At 38.5% G+C, this 12,528-nt stretch overlaps 1 protein-coding gene across 15 annotated transcripts in view; it reads left to right on the top strand.

Moving 5' to 3' along the window:
- Window positions 1–12,528, top strand: part of SOX5 (SRY-box transcription factor 5) — a 1,034,891-nt gene that overhangs the window by 26,841 nt on the left and 995,522 nt on the right. The gene's annotated exons all lie outside the window — the stretch shown is intronic.

The raw sequence follows: 12,528 nt of genomic DNA, 5'->3' as shown, positions 1-12,528 counted from the left end.
TCACCTGAAACATCTTTTGAGGTAGGGCCTATGATTTCATGACAAATAGTCACCTCAGTGGGGAGCTACGGAGCTCACCTCTATCTTCCAAGGGTTAACAGTAACCTATAATAATAATTTGGTGACACAAAATGCTTCTTTTTGTGCATTACCTATTTCCAGAGGCCTAATTTAGGTTTGAATCAAAATGGATATCACAAACAGTACAGCTTCCTGCTGAGAAGCAAAGTGCTACTGAGAGACTTTCTGTGATTCTTTTGGTGGCATCTGGGAGGGGTGAAGGAACACAGGGTGGTGGGGCGGGGGAAGCAATTGTCAGTCGCTTATAGTGGAGCTGGGACCAGCCGTGGTAGAGAATGGTTTTCAGGGGCAGAATAGCTTTATGGAATGGTTCTATCAGGAACTGAACTTTGTTCTATTGCACTTGATATGAGGCAAATTTTAGAACCAGGAAAACAGCAGAAGCAGTTACAACAGATATCTTATTTTTCTGTATGATTTTCATACTTCATGCTCTAGCAACAGTGACTGCGCTTACCCAGCTGTAAATACAAAAATAATGATATAGTGTCCAGAAAGTTTTCAACCTTAAGAGTCTGTTAAAACTCTTAATTCCTCATCACAAAATCCTTGGCTGTGCTAGTGCAATTGGAAAAGCAAGCAAAGTTAATCTGTCAGTGTGTCCTGTCTTCTCTAACCTTTTACCCTCTTTTCAGATCGCTTGGTAACTACCCCAAACATACTAAGACATCCTCTATTGTCCTAGTTCTTCTCACAAAAGAAAGCAAATTAAAAACAAACAAATTTATCATGATTTTTCTAAGCTATACCCAGGAGTATTTGTACTTTAAATAGAAACTTATGAAGGGTTGTTTTTCATCAGTGTTTACAGTGAGTATTTCTGCCTATGTGGGTGAGGAGAGACGACAAAACTATGACAGTATTATTTTGCAGCAGGGGTCTTCCAGTGAGCCCTGTATTCATGGCACATAGGCTAAATTCCCAGTAAAGCTAAGCCGAGAGCCGATTTGAGCCCAAATATGGGATGGTAAATGACCTGCATTTTAGAATTCAGTGATGGAGGTGGTTATGCATTTCATGCCTTGGGCTCCATGGCGGCTTCCAGTCTGGGCCTTTGCCTTGGCTGGATCTGGTTGCTGTACCTGGTAAAGGGATGGGAAAACCTCATGGAGCTGGGCAAACTGACAAGAACTCCATCCCAGAATTTTAACTCCAGTTCTCACTTCGACATTTTGCTCTTGCATGTTTTCTGAGAGTGCAGCGTTTTTCTTGGCTTGCTGCTTCCCCAAGTGGCCAGCCCTGGCCTCCCCTCTGGACTCTGGGGATGTGTTCTCAGAATGCCCGTTTCCCACTCGCTCCTGGGAGCACCATGAAGAAGCAGCTGTCCTTGCTTTCCCAGCCCCACTCCTAGGAGAGGCTTTGGGTGCACAGGCTTCTGTCACATACTTAATTTGTGCATCTCAAGCACAGCTTGCTCAGCTCTGCATTTTTGGCTCAGTGAACACGTTGAACATGCCCATATAGGTGTTCATCTTGGGGTATACTCATGTAGGGATAATAGACATTATGCTGTCTCTTTTCAAGGACTCAGGTTTTAAGAGTCTCTAGTTAATGGCTATTGGAAAAAACATTGATTTTTAAAAAATGTGCTGTAAGTAACGTGCTCATGATCTTCTTTTTTGATTCCTTAAACAGCTATGTAAAAACCAGAATTTTAAGGAGTTTCTTAAAGAATGAGTTTAGACATATTATATCTACTTCCCTATTTAATTGACTATAATTTATTTTGTGTTAGTCTTTCTAAGCAGGAAGACTTTCTACCACCATGGTCTAAGAGTTTGGTCACTTTTCTGAGGGATTGCTGAGATCTTCCTTGTAATAGTAGCTCCCCGAAAAAAAACCAGAGAAAAGAAATAACATGAAACCCTCAACTGCAGCTTTTGTCCCATTTGAACTGCAGTGGATAGTTTTCAAAAACTGCAAGTGGGGTGATGATGTAAGATGGACTTTTAGCTCTCTTTTCAAAGTTTCTTCTAATTTTTCTGCTTATTTCACAACCTTTACCTAGAATGAGAGTATATTCATGTTGTTTAGTATCCTTTGTTTTCATAGTATCATTTTTTTTTTCATAATGATTGGTGGGTAGAAATGGGCAGGGCCATGCTTTGGGATCTGAGCCTCCTTTGGACCCCATAGGATGTCAATGGACTCATTAGGGTTTAGCCAAGTTTTATGCATTATTCATAATATACATTCACAGCGTGCACACTAACGACTGTCTCCTGTGTCTGCTTAGTCAGAACCATTTGCATGCTGTAATATGGAACCATAATACAGAATGCATTTAGCTACATTTTCTGTATTATCCTTAATACATATTGTCATCATTTTCTGTTATGGGGTATGTGGTGAATGTGTTTAAACAATAGCATGCACTTGTACATTATGATTCCATAAAAACAAATGTATAATAAAAGTCTTGATGGAAGTAATTATTGCATATGTGCAATAACAGTTTTTAAAAAAGCTTTCATATTATTTCTAGTTTGTTTTTATTGTTTGATTATCTAGTTATTTGTTTTATGTTGTTTTATGCCTGCTGGACTGATGTCCTGAAAATTTTAATTTTGAAAATAACATACCTTGTTTATCCCTTTCATATCTTATCTCATTAGTTTCCCTAAATGCATATTTAAAAACATAATATTTAAGAGACTTGATGATTAGGAAAAGCATGTTTCCTAACTACCAATTAAAGATCTTCAGGGTATTTGTTATAAAGAGCCCGTGTTCCATGTATCAGCAGAACTACGCTGCGTATGTGAGAACTTAACATCAAATTGTCTTCCATATCCAAGATAGAGAATTTCTGAGTTCTAATGTCAACGAGTCTAACTTATTTAGGGAATTGGCATCTTTTTGTCTGGAACAAGTTCCTTATAAAATGGAATTGACCATGGATTAATTCCAACAGAATATCATATTCATTATGTCTTTCAAAAAATTCTTAACTTCCCCTGGAAAGAAAAAAAACCTAGAAATGCATCTGTATATCACAAGTATGAAGGAAACAAATAATGTATTGAAATTTTAAGTGATAATTTGTTGAAAAGTTAGGAATTCACTGAGGATATAGACTTCTAAATCAATTTACCTTGCTATAATTGGAAATAGTTGGTATAGTAAAAGGATTCATTGAAATTCTGAGTTTTCTCTTTTGAGAGGCTACTGGTGGTTTTCCAGTAGTTAGAAGTCATTTAGTTTCTGGTTACCTGCTAGTAAACTCATTTTATGATGCTCACTTTGAAAACCCTGTGATTCATTTAGTGTCCTCCAAATAGAGTACTTTTCTATATGACCACTTCTTATTTCATTATGAAATCATTTAGGAACAGATTTTTGGAGTTAGAAGCATATATAAAATGGTAGTTTTAGTTTGCAGGGCCATTAGTCTTTTTATTGCTAATGACACTTTTATCAGTAATCTGTTCTACTTGGAATCAGTTCTATAACATTTTAATTTTTGGCCAGACATTATTGGTGAATTTGTTTTAGATACAGGATCTCACTGAAAATTTCAAGTATACCTACCTAGTAATGTTGTAAATCGTCCTTGTCTTGTCTCCCCTTTTCAGGGAGTTTGACATGATGCATCCTGATGAAATGGCTGTTGAGTTTGTGTCCATACTCTTCAGGAATCTGGAGGGAATATAAACTTGAGGCAAAGTCTGACTAGTAATGTCTTTTTTATCCATATCAGTGCATTTTTCTCTGTTTCCCTGGTGACCCCCACATAGTTGTTTGGGTCAGTTTGCATGTTGAGAAGGCAATAGCTTCAAATCAACTGGTTTTAGATATAGTGGTTGGATTGAATTCCAAGTAGTCAGACCTTAAGGCAGGACGGAGAAAGATATGGGACCAGGTACCCACTCAAACCTAGATCTTTTGGTTTTCTGCAATAATATGTGTCTGTCAGACAAGGATAGATAAATTGAGTATGACATAGATAGGAAAAGGGTACACCCCTTAAATGGATTCCTTTCTACACTGCGGGGAAGCAAAAGACCTCCCTGGCTCCTGTTTTAACAAGCTGTATTTTTTCTACTTTCATTTGATACTTTCTTTCACTAGGCTTACGTACAAAGCTGATCATTTTGTCCAACTTTTATTGTCAATTTACATAGTTGGTCTGCTGAAAAAGTCCTCATGCTAATTTTGAGGTCTTTCTCTGTCCTGCCTTGAGGTCTGACGACTTAAATTGCTCAGAATATTCAGGAACTCTACATTGGAGCTGCCATAGAGCCTGAGACGTACTCTTTTGATAACCACAGGGGGCACATTTTCTTACTTTGAAGGAAGAGTTTATATTTGAAAGCAGTCAAAAGATATATTTGACCAAGTCTAGTGAATAAAGAAGGCAGGCAGTGAAAGGTGAGGGTAGCAGAAGAGGGCAACACAAATTGTGGAGCTCAAGTAACACACCTGTTTTCTTGGGTCAATCAGAAATTGGAAGATTACAAAACAGGGGCTCTAAAAGTATTTTAAGCACTAGTAGCAACAGGGAAATGAGTATATAGTTTCTTACATTCACTTCTTTGAAGGACCACACTTATTTGTCTGTGAAGGTTTAAAATAGGTTTAAAATATGTTACATTACTTTATAGTTATACTATAACTATATATAGTATAGTCATAATCACAATATATTTCATGTGTTTTTGTGTGCATCTGTTATAACTGACATGCAAAAATGTGTCCATTTTTAGATTGGTGTGCCTATCCTTTCCAAATTATGAAAAATGCACAGGGTCTTTCAAAACCATTAATTCTGAGCTAAGATAAGTTGAGCAAATGGAAAAATAATTTCAGTGGTTTTTTTGTGTCTCATATTAAGTTTCCAGATAATAATCCAATGTTTCCAGAGCCTAAATATCTTAAATATAGATTTTTTTTTTCCTGCTTAATGTTGGTCAGAAATGCCACCATAGTATTTCTGTAGCAATACATATTTTCATAGTAGCAATACATATTTCAGGGAGTTTCTTCATTTGAGTTTATTTGTTGGCTCTTCAAGACCAGTCTGGCCACTTGTAGACTGGCACAGTTGCTTGCAAATAGATCATTTCCATGGATAAACAGTAAGAAATATACACAATCATGTATACAGAGTTTCACGACTAACTTATATAGTCATACATTTTTAAAGACCACAATTTTGCAGATTTATTTAGTAAGAAACTCGGTATTCACTAGATCATATGATATTCATTTCAGAGTGGATCTCAGCTATCACTATGTCCAGATTCCTCATTGTGACATCCCCAGAGATTTTTGGAATTCTCCACTACAATGAGTAATATTAGAAGGGTTGACACAAGCAAGAGTAGGTTAAACAGAGAGTGTTGGATTAAAATAAAATAGTTGAGTACTATTTAATCTTTTATTTTTTTATTTTTATTTTTTATTTTTTTTAGATGGAGTCTTGCATTGTCGCCCAGGCTGGAGTACAGTTGCATATTAGATACGAGTAGAGAAGGGCAATGAAGACTAGGTTTTTGTTTGTTTGTTTGTTTGTTTGTTTGTTAAGAGTCTCACTCTGTTGCCCAGGCTAGAGTGCAGTGGCACTATCTCGGCTCACTGCAACCTCTGCCTCCTGGGTTCAAGCGATTCTCCCACCTCAGTCTCCCTAGTAGCTGGGACTACAGGCACATGCCACCACAACTGGCTAAATATGTTTGTATTTTTAGTAGAGATGGGGTTTAGGGGAGCTCTGTGTGTTATTTTTATAGACTTCTCCCACCGTATAATGGCTTAAATAAATGTAGCTATTTCCCACACAATATATCCCACCCCAGTTTTTTCATTACTACTTCAGAAACAGCATTGTAGGGAGAGGATCCAATGTCATCATCTAGGTCACTATACTCAGGTCACTGAACTCTGACTCTCTCTTTCCTCGCCTGTAAAATTAGGTTTAGTGCATAGAATTTTTTGTGAGAATAAAATAAGGTAATTATGTGAATGCATTTTGTAAACTGTAACATTCAAAGAGATGCTAGTTGTTCATACCTTGTGTTGATGAAATGTAGCATAACCAGTACTGCAGCTAGATTTGCAGTTATTTTTGTTGATGGGTTTATGATCTTGTTCATATGTTGGGTACCTTTTGGTAAAGTCCTAACTGTATGGTTTTTAAACTAGAATAGCACTAGCTCTGCAAGCAATAACTCTTGAAAAAAAATGACAAGGTCTGCTTTCGTGTTTTGTTCATTTTTGGTTGTTCTACAGCTTGCAGTAGGATCCCTGATGGTACCACAAAGTGTTGACAATATCTCCCATGACCTTCATCCTTGAACTCTTCTAAGATTCTGCGTCTTGTTTTCTTTTTCTTGAGTAATGTAAATACAAATTTTAGCTCCAGCCTGTGGGATGATGTGTATATTTTCTTTTCGTTAAAAGGTATGTGGTATAGAAATTGAGTATTTATGTCTCATTATTTTGATAACATGCTACGAAGATCCCAGTAGCCGTGTTTAATATTTGTTTTAGGAAATTTGCCACTACAGCCAAATTTATTTTAGACTCACTTCTCTGAAAAACAGTGAATTAAATGGTGGGAAAAACCCCAATGTGGTAAAGTAATATATGATCTGAATTCATGGCAGCCACGTGTAATCTTTCTTTTCTCAGAGAGTTTTCTATTCTCTCCATATTCATTGTTTGTTTCTATTTTCTGTGCAGGAACTGGGCTTGTGCTGATAATTATAATTCTAAGTGAAGTGATAAGGACAGATACTTTGGGTGACAGTTGTGGCACCTTCCTTCTGACCTTAGGCTAGTTACTTCATTTCTTTTCTCTTTCATTCTCTTTCTTTCCTAGCTTGTCAAGGACACAGTGATACATATTTCACAAGATTGCTCAAAGGGATAAATGAGATGATATGTGTAAAATCTCACATATTCTAAATATTCTAAATATTATAAATAGAAAGTAGCATACCACTGCCAGCCATCATCATACTGAATATTTGCCTACAAAAACAGGTAAGCTATAACATCCAGGCTTTCAGGAATGTTTTGCAGACTTTAAGACTTTAAATTAGCTGATGGAAACAAAATTTTAGGACTGGAACACTATTCCATGGCCTATAAATGCTTCCTCTAGATCCACTGAGGATGCTAGGTGAGATTTTCAAGGTCATATAGACAAGTAAGAGAATCGGTCATAGACCCAGGTTTCCTGGCTCCCTTGCTGGACTCGATTCTGCACTCTCACGATATGGGCTTCCTACCATTTGGCCACCTACAGTGTGGAGATGTTTTCCAAGCGATAGTGCTACATCAGTAGCATCCACTCTTCTCTCCGAAATGAAGAATTCTAGAGAGGCATTTTCTTTCTGTTTTCTTTTTCGCCTTGTGGTTATTGACAAAGCTTTGGATCATGTTGAAACTTGTTGCAACCAACAGGAAACTCTTTCAACTTTTCTAGTTATCACCCTGCTCCTAATTGAGAAGTAGCAAGCATGATTCTACCCCCTGTAAGTTGGAAAGACTTGTCAGACTTTAATATTTAGATGAGGGAAAGACCTCCAGCCATGAAAAAAAATTCCTGTTGATATTTTCCATAAAAGGGGATGTACAGTTCAAGACCAGCAGAGCCGACTCTGCCACTTTGTGTAAATGAGATCTTGAGAAGTGGCAAAGAAGAGAATGTTAGTCATGTCTTACGTGAATATGTGATGTCCCCTCGAATTTCTTAGCTTCCTTCTCATGAAAATGCTGCATAGTGAGCCAGGAGGAGGTTGTTCTTTCCCTAGGTTTGGCCCTGAAATAAAACAAAAGTAATAAAAATTAGTAAACTTGCATTTATGGAAGTGTGTGATGAAGACAGCTTTTTGTAAATGAATGTTTTGCTAGGGTCAGCCATATAAATCAAGTAAGTAATGTGCCTCTAAGGAAAAGTCATTTAAAGAAATCAAGTAAACTTCATTCACACTTTATAAAATAATTGACATCTACATGTATTCCAGGTTGCGATGACTCACTCATTCTCTGTTAAGGAAAAAAGTGTTTTTTTTTTTTGGTTTTTAAGAAATTAGTAGGACATTTAGCTCCCCTGACAAACTAGCTAGTGCTATGTTTATATTTCCCCAATAGCTACAAGGTGAAGGGTTGGACATAGAAGACTGAATGTAGTGCCATGCAGTGTGACTCTGAGCTTCTTGGAGAATGTCAGGAAATAGCAACTATTTTCTTTTGATTATGTGAAGCAATACTTTAGGAGACAAAAATAAATTTACAGTGGAGAAAACTGAAAAGAAATATAGAATAGAGTTCTCCTTACTGATAGTAGTTTTCGTAGACTTTGAAAACTGAATTTTTGTCTCAGTGTCATATTTAGAGGTGAATTCAAGCCATGCCCCAAACCAGCTTTCACTATGAGTGTCATTGAAGATAAACTCAGCAAGGACATTGGCACAACAAGTTTTAACTTTGCTATTCAAGTGGTAATAACAAACATATGACTAGATTTTCATCACCTCTCTCTCTCTCGTCTGATCCTTTATATGTCTTCTTTCTCCATCTGGAATCACAGTACAGAGAGACACTGACCTCAAGTACATGTCCCACGCAGACAGCACTTCTCTGAGGAGGTTAAACTCTCCCAGTAGCTAGTTCATGGACTGGTGAATCAAGAACCTACCATAGGTTATGTACTCATAGGCATTGGGGATGCAGCAGTGAACAAAAGAGACAGCCCTTATTCCCAAGGAGCTCAAAATCTCATGGACATGATAGAAAACAAACAATAAAGAAATATGGCTGGGCATGGTGGCTCATGCCTGTAATCCCAACACTTTGGGAGGATGAGGTGGGAGGATTCCTTGAGGCCAGGAGTTTGAGACCAGACTGGGCACCATACAGAGACTCTGTATGGTGTCGTGGTGCACCTCTGTAGGCCCAGCTACTTGGGAGGCTGAGGTGGGAGGATCACTTGAGCCTGGCAGGTTGAGGGCTGCAGTGAGCTGTGATTGCATCACTGCACTCCAGTCTAGGCAACAGAATGAGACCCTGTCTTAAAAAAAAAAAGAAATGTGATAATTTCATAAGGAGAAGAATAAATAGCATAATGTGGCAGTCAGTAGTTCTCAGGATCTGCTTTGGTTGGGGTGGTCAGGGAACGAGATGGTATTCTGAGTTGATAACGTTGTTCTCAAGAGAAGGAGTAGCACGTGTTGGGCCCAGTGATGGGAGAGAGCCTGGCTTGTTGTGGTTGGGGGAGCCCACTCTTCTTTATTGTCACACCTTCGTTATACTTCCTCTCCCATCTGCTTTGTCAGCTTGTGATCTTGCTTCCTATTTCTTCCAGAAAATGAAAGGAACAAGAAAGAGAACTTCTTGAAGCTTCTCTCATCACACCTGTGCACCCACCTGCATTATATACTCTGCGTTTGCCTTTTCCCTATGTATAAACCGAGTCCCTAGTAACGGCTGAGTTTTCCATGTGTACTGGGCCCTGGAGTCTTCCTCCTGCCTGCTCATACAGTACTCCACCCACGTTCTCTCTGCTGCATCATCAAATTTTCCTTCTCTATTAGGTCCTTCGCATCAACCTGCTAACTTGCTATTTTTTCCATTTCAAGAGGAAAAACACTCTTTTAATGCCATTTCTCTCCGGCTACTACACATTTGCCTCCATCTGTTTAATGAAGAATTGCTTGGGAAAAAATTGTTTCATTTGTTTCCTCTAAATTCTTCCCAGCCGGGTGCAGTGTCTCACACTTGTAATCCTAGCATTTGGGAGGCTGAGGAGTTTGAGACCAGCCTGGGTAACATGGTGAAACCCCGTCTCTACAAAAAGTGCAAAACTTAGCAGGGTATGGTGCTGGTGCACGCTTGTGGTTTCAGCTACTTTGGAGGCTGAGCTGGGAGGATCACTTTAGCCCAGGAGTTTGGGGCTGCAGTGAGTCGTGTAGTGCCACTGCACTCCACCCTGTGCAACACTCACTTGGCTTCTCTTTTCTTGGTTTTCTTCGTTCCTACTGGCTACTGCTTTTCTTTTCTTTTTTTCTTTTTTTTTTTTTTTTTTTTTTGAGACAGAGTCTCGCTCTGTTGCTCAGGCTGGAGTGCAGTGGAGCGATCTTGGCTCACTGCAAGCTCTGCCTCCCGGGTTCACACCATTCTCCTGCCTCAGCCTCCCGAGTAGCTGGGACTACAGGCGCCCACTCCCACGCCCGGCTAATTTTTTATATTTTTAATAGAGATAAGGTTTCACCGTGTCAGCCAGGATGGTCTCCATCTCCTGACCTCGTGATCCGCCTGCCTTGGCCTCCCAAAGTGCTGGGATTACAGGCGTGACAGGCGTGAGCCACCGTGCCCGGCCTGTCTACTGCTTTTCTAATCTTTTAATTTTTAATTTCATTGTGGTAACAACATTTCACATGATAGCTACCCTCTGAACACATTTTTAAGTGCACAATACACTATTTTTAACTATAGGTAAGACATTGTGCAGTAAGTCTCTGGAGCTTGTTTGTCCTGCTTAACTGGCGCTTTGTGCCTGTTGATTATTAACTCCCACTTCCCATTCCCCCCACTCCTGGCAACCTCCATTCCACTCTTTGATTCCAGGAATTTGACTATTTTAGATATCTAATATGCATGAAATCATGCAGTATTTGTCTGTGACTGGCTTATCTCACTTAGCCTAATATGCTTAAGGTTTATTTGTGTTTTCGCATATTGGATCATTTTAAAGGCTGAATGACATTTCATTGTATGTAAATATCGCTTTTTCCTTATTCATTCACCTGTCAATGGTCATTTAGGTGGTTTTACATATTGGCTATTGTGAATAGTACCACAGCGAATATGCGAGTGCTGTTTTGTCTATGAGATTTTGATTTTAATTCATTTGGATAAATACCCAGATGTGCAATTACCAAATAATATGGTAGTTCTATTTTTAATTTCTTGAGGAGCCTCTGTACTTTTTTTTTTTGGTGTTTGTTTGAGACAGGGTCCTGTTCTGTAACTCAGAGTGGAGTGCAGTGGCAGGATCCTAACTCACTGCAATCTCATATATGCCACCAGGCGCAGCTGATTTAATTTTTTTTTTCTTTTAAAGATGGGGTTTCACTGTGTAACCCAGGCTAGTCCTAAACTTCTGGTTTCCAGCCTCCCAAGGATTTACAGGCATGATGTACTATTTTTTATAGACAGTGTACCATTTTGCATTCCCATCAACAGTGTACAAAGGTTCTAATTTTTCAATATTCTCACCAACACTTGTTCTTTGTTTTTTGATGCTAGCCACCCTGACAGGTGTGAGATTAGATCTCATTGTGGTTTTGATTTGCATTTCTCTGATGAAAAGATGCATTAGGCATCTTTTCATATACCTGTATATTTAAATTTTTAGCACATTTTAATATCAGGATTTATTTATTTATTGTTTTGAAAACGTTTCTTCTATATTTCAGATATTCACCTCTTATCAGACATAGAGTGTATTAGCTAGGGTTCTCCAGAGAGATAGAAGCAGTAGGATGGGTGGATGGATGGATAGATAGATAGTTGGGAGGGGATTTATTAGGGAAATTGGCTCATGGGTATGGAGGATGAGAAGTCCCATGACAGGCTATCTCTAAGCTGAAGACCCTGAGATGCTGGTAGCATGGCTTAGTCTGAGTCTTGAAATGTCAGAACCAGGGATGCTGTCGTTACAATTCTCAGTATGAGGCCAAAGGCCTGAGAACCTGGTTTAGATGGTGCCCACTCACACTGAGAGTGGTTCTTCTCTGTCCCCTGACTCATATGCCAATCTCCTCTTGAAACATCTTCACAGGCAAACCCATAAGTATTGCTTTATCAGTTCCTAGATATTCCTTAATCGAATCAAGTTGACACCTAAAATTAACCATTGCATATGGTTTGCAAATATTTTTTCCCATTTAATAGGTTGCCGTTTCACGCTGTTGATTGTTTTTGTATGCTGCACAGAAGCTATTTGATATAGTCCCACTTGTCTGTTTTACCTTTTGTAGTCTGTGCTTTTGGTGTCATATCCATGAAATCACTGCCAAGACCAATGTCAGAAAGATTTTCCCTTATGTTTTCTCCCAGGAATTTTGTACTTTTAGGTCTTACATTTAAGTTTGCATGCCATTTTGAGTTGATTTTTTTGTGTCTGATATAAAACAAGTGTATAATTTCATTCTTTTTTGTGTCTGATATCCAGTTTTCCCAACACGATTTTTCTGAAGAGACTATTCCTTCCTCATTGTTTATTCTTGGCACCTTCGTTTCAGATCAGTTCACTGCATATGTGCAAATTTCCTCTCTATTCTGATCCATTGATCCACGTGTCTATTTTTATGACAGTAGCATACTGTTTTTATTACCATAACTTTCTAATATATTTTGAAATTAAGAACTGTGATGCCTCCAGCTTTGTTCTTTTTTCTCACAATCGATTTGACTATTTGAGCTCTTTTGTGGGTTCAT

This window comes from Macaca thibetana, chromosome 11 (genome assembly GCF_024542745.1).
Source record: "Macaca thibetana thibetana isolate TM-01 chromosome 11, ASM2454274v1, whole genome shotgun sequence".
In the NCBI taxonomy this organism is placed as follows: Eukaryota; Metazoa; Chordata; class Mammalia; order Primates; family Cercopithecidae; genus Macaca; species Macaca thibetana.
The sequence above is the reverse complement of the archived record's forward strand: the minus strand, read 5'-3'. Positions and strand labels throughout refer to the sequence as shown.